The sequence below is a fragment of the Entelurus aequoreus genome, linkage group LG19 (assembly GCF_033978785.1).
Source record: "Entelurus aequoreus isolate RoL-2023_Sb linkage group LG19, RoL_Eaeq_v1.1, whole genome shotgun sequence".
Lineage (NCBI taxonomy): Eukaryota > Metazoa > Chordata > Actinopteri > Syngnathiformes > Syngnathidae > Entelurus > Entelurus aequoreus.
In genome coordinates this window covers 43,392,687-43,397,799 of record NC_084749.1, presented here as the reverse complement: position 1 = coordinate 43,397,799, position 5,113 = coordinate 43,392,687, and the positions used below count along the sequence as shown (strand labels likewise).

At 38.2% G+C, this 5,113-nt stretch overlaps 1 protein-coding gene across 1 annotated transcript in view; it reads right to left on the bottom strand.

Annotated features, from left to right (window-relative positions):
* fnbp1l (formin binding protein 1-like) overlaps nt 1–5,113 on the bottom strand; it is a 157,853-nt gene that overhangs the window by 151,650 nt on the left and 1,090 nt on the right. The gene's annotated exons all lie outside the window — the stretch shown is intronic.

Here is a 5,113-nt window from a genome sequence, read left to right as displayed (position 1 = left end):
CATATGACTGTAAGCCATTATTCATCTGTGGGACCTTTGAATGTTTCTGTGCATGATTTGGTGCCTTTGTAAAAGTGACTTTTTGGAGCAAAAATAGTGTATAATGTAGGGGTGTAACGGTACACAAAAATGTCGGTTCGGTACGTACCTCGGTTCGGTTCATTTTCGGTACAGTAAGAAAACAACAAAATATACAATACCGTTCAAAAGTTTGGGGTCACCCAAACAATTTTTGGAATAGCCTTCATTTCTAAGAACAAGAATAGACTGTCGAGTTTCAGATGAAAGTTCTCTTTTTCTGGCCATTTTGAGCGTTTAATTGACCCCACAAATGTGATGCTCCAGAAACTCAATCTGCTCAAAGGAAGGTCAGTTTTGTAGCTTCTGTAACGAGCTAAACTGTTTTCAGATGTGTGAACATGATTGCACAAGGGTTTTCTAATCACCAATTAGCCTTCTGAGCCAATGAGCAAACACATTGTACCATTAGAACACTGGAGTGATAGTTGCTGGAAATGGGCCTCTATACACCTATGTAGATATTGCACCAAAAACCAGACATTTGCAGCTAGAATAGTCATTTACCACATTAGCAATGTATAGAGTGTATTTCTTTAAAGTTAAGACTAGTTTAAAGTTATCTTCATTGAAAAGTACAGTGCTTTTCCTTCAAAAATAAGGACATTTACATGTGACCCCAAACTTTTGAACGGTAGTGTAAATTTTTTGGTTATTTATTTACCAAATTTGCTAAATCTTCCACCAAAAATATTTTTCTTAGTGGAATATTTGATGTGAAGTAATCAGAACCTTGTATAGGTCAATAATTCATAATAACATGGATTTTGATTCAATATTATGTTTTGAGCAATGACAGTTTGAAAGAAAAAAAAAACAGCTTTGTTTTATTAGTCAACATTGCAACTTTTTCTAAATTACATTTAACCTTTAAGCTTTTTTATTTCTCTTTTGTTATGTTTTTGTTTATTTTAATAGTATTTTTAGAATGTGCCTTGGGCCTTTAAAACATTAGCTGTGGGCCGCAAATGGCCTCCGGGGCACACTTTTGACACCCCTGCTATAGATAATAAAAAATCTAATATTAATTAAAAATGAATCTGATAAATCTATGGAGAAAAAGCAGAGCCTGGCGACGCATGCGCGTTTATCATAACTCTCTTGCTCTCTCTGTCTCTGCCCCTCCCTCCCCAATGCTGCTGCGTGCACCATTTGTTTTGTTTTTAACCCCTTCTTAACCCTGAACGTACGTTGAAAATACACGCAACCCTAACTCAAAATGCCGGACATTTGAGGCATTTAAGAAACTCCGCCCTGACAGCTCCGCAAAAGAGGACGTATGGTCACTATCGTAGCCCGTTAGCTGCTAGCATGCGTGTGTTGTGCCTCGGTGTGCATTGTTTACACAACGTGCGTTACGCTACTTAATATGTCCGTGTGGAAATTCGTTCGGTACACCTCCGAACCGAACCGAAACCCCCGTACCGAAACAGTTCATTACAAATACACGTACCGTTACACCCCTATTATAATGTCATTAATAATGCACTGTGATATACACAGTAGTATCTCAATTTAAGAGTGGTCTGAGATTAGACCTGTTATTTGGGCGCACCGGATTATAAGGCGCATTAAAGGGGTCATAATATGATTTGTTTTGCTAAATTGAACACTTCTTTGTGGTCTAATGGTGGTTCTTTGGTCAAAATGTTGCATAGGTTAGAGTCAGGTGTGTTGGTTTTCTGACATGGACTTGTTTCTTCAGCATTGTCCACACGTTTAAGTCAGGACTTTGGGAAGGCCATTCTAAAACCTGGATTGTAGTCTGATTTAGCCATTCCTTTACCACTTTTGACGTATGTTTGGGGTAGGGGTGTAACGGTACGTGTATTTGTATTGAACCGTTTCGGTTCGGGGGTTTCGGTTCGGTTCGGAGGTGTACCGAACGAGTTTCCACACGAACATATTAAGTAGCCGCCTTCGCTTCCTTCTGCCTCTGTTTCTGTCAGGACTCTACACAGCACCCATCTGATTGGTTACAAACAGAGCGGTAACAGCCAATCAGCAGTGCGTATTCAGAGCGCATGTAGTCAGTGCTTAGCGTTTAGCAGGTAAGCATCAGGCAGCGGACTCTCCCCAAATGATAATAAACACCTCCCAGTCAACTACTAGTAACATCACTATGAGCCCGTTGACCTTCTAGAAACAAACTGCAGCTCAGCTCGCTCGCAGTCCTGGCTTGAGGTGAAGGCTAATTCGCTTTTAGCGTAACGTTAGCTCATTTTGCGGTGTGTGTGTGTTACGGACAGCAAAGCCCTGTCTGTCTGTTATTTCACTACCTTTTTCTGTGTTGATTGAGCTGTGTTGAAGCAGGACATTATGTTAAATGAAGAGTTTCTGTCTCTGATAGTTGATATAATAATGTAAGTGCATCATTAAGCCTACATGAACTCCATGGTGTTCAGGGATGAATAGTCTCTCCTATTGCTATTGTACCATATTTTCAGCTATAGTTACATTAATCATTAGTAATGCAGCAGCCTAGTATTGAATGGCAGGGTCCCTGCTATCACATGTTGATAAAAATATAACATTTACATAATAAAAATCAACTACAGGCTTCCCAAATGCTGTAATAAATTAAGCATGATGAGTTGACTTGAAACTGTTTAATGTTGCACTTTTTATACGTAGAAGAAAAGTTTTGTCATTTTATTTCATCTGAGCAACAACTCGAGGCAGTTTAATGTTGATTAACGTGGGCAGAATTATTATAGTGTTCCCAATGTTAAAAGGATAAAGCCATTGTTTACACATTTGGTAAATAAATAACCAAAAAATGTATATTTTGTTGTTTTCTTACTGTACCGAAAATGAACCGAACCGTGACCTCTAAACGGAGGTACGTACCGAACCGAAATTTTTGTGTACCGTTACACCCCTACTGCGGAGTGTTGAAACTATTTTGATGGTGGAAATACACGACTGGCCGCCATTTTAAGTCCTCAAAACATCCATTAACAGTGCACAAAATAAACATCTTACTATCAAGTTTAACCACTTTCTTCCTTAATATTGAGTTACATGAACAAGTTAAACAGTTTACTTACAGACTTATCTTTTCCAAGGCTTGTAAGAGTTAACACAGGGGTGTCCAAAGTGCGGCCCGGGGGCCATTTGCGGCCCGCAGGTCCTTTTTTAATGGCCCCATGGCACATTTTTAAAATACGATTGAAAAAAATGTAAAACATAAAAAGAGCAAACAGGTGAAATGTAACAATAAAATGTTGCAATGTTTACTCTAATAACACAAAGCTGCCATGCAGGCTGTTTCTTCCTTAAAAAAAGAATCAAAATCAATGTTATTTTGAATTATTGACCCATTCAAGGCTACAATTACGTCACATTAAATATTTCACTTTGAGATATTTTTGGGGGGAAATGTTGCATATTTTATGTTTGCCATATAAAAAACTGAGCTGTTTTTTTTAAAGAAGGGCCTAAAACGAACAAAGTAAAAACATAAACAACAATAAAACTTATAATTGACGGACAGATCTGAAGTTGATCTCGAGATTATTGTGTTAAAAGTAAACAGTAAAAAAAAATTATAATTTATTTTTTAACACTTTAATGAGTAGGACCCTTTTGGATCCCCAATTATTTTAGTGTCATTTGTTTTTAAGTGTCATTGCTCAAAAAATAATATTGAATTAAAATCAATGGTGTTATGAGTTATTGACCTTTTTAAGGCTCCAATTATTATATAATGTCAAATATTCAACTTAAAAAATGTATTGGGTGAAAATATTGCATATTTTGTGTTTTTTCCATTAAAAAAATGGGTTTTCTTTGTCAAAGAGCATACAACTTAAATCTTTAAAAACTTTATATTGACAGATAGACCTAATGTTGATCTAGAGCAGGTGTGTCAAACGTACGGCCCGTGGGCCGGATCAGGCCCGTGTACAGGTTTTATCCGGCCCGTGGGATGAGTTTGCTAAGTACAAAAATGATCCGAAAATTTTCAATGAAAGAAACCGCTGTTCTAAATGTGTCCAATAGATGTCGCATTAGCAATTATTTGTATCTTTGTAGATGATGCTACATATGTACAAAAAAAAGAAACCACATTAATGTTAGTGCACCAGTGGAGGAAAATGAGCAAACTGCATAAATAACATCCTGTAATTTGATTTTGATATACTTTTTTTTTATCTTGATAGATTGAAAATTAATACCAATGAGTGAGATGAACATTATCACATAATTTATTCAGAAAGTATAAATAACGACAAATAAAGATAGAATACTATTAACCGCAACATGTAAGTGTAAAAAAACTCCAACAACATTATGATTTGTACATTTTCAGAATGTGCTTGTTAGATTTTTAAACAAAGAAAACAATCTGAAGTTGTCTGAATTTTTAAGTTATCGCGCCGTGATTTTACCAGTCCGGCCCACTTGGGAGTAGATTTTTCCCCATGTGGCCCCCTATCTAAAATTAGTTTGACACCCCTGATCTAGGGATTTAAAACTTGAATAATAATAAAAATAATAATGTAAAGCAAATAGAACTAGATGTTTCAATCCCTTGGTAAGTAGGAACAATCCTGACGGTAGCAGTCGGTGTGGAGTGGTGAAAGGGAGGGTAAGTATGTCATTGGGGTCTTCGGGTGGGCACCCGGCTTCATCGACGTTTCGTTGATTGAAGCCCACGACGTCTCCAGAGGGCTCAACGGTGTACCTAGCGTCCCAGGTACACCCCCCTCCATGCCACACCCTCCGTTTCCCACTCCTTGCTGTTAGACTTTGGCCATTTCACCAACGGCTTACGTCCTTGCATGTTTTCCTTTTTGCGGTGTACTGGGTATGGTCTTGGACTGGTGGTTCTGCCTGAAGCTTCCGCCTCATCCTGCAGGGTGCTGATGCTCTGCGGACTGTGGGTTTCTTCCTGCCGCTGAGTTTCATCCGACTGATTTAACCTTCTTCTTAACAGAAGCCGGTCAATGCGGGGCCCTGGGTTAGGGGTTTTCAGGCATTTCTTCCGTCCTTGGTGAACTTTAAGACCATGGTTTGATGTTACTTTAGC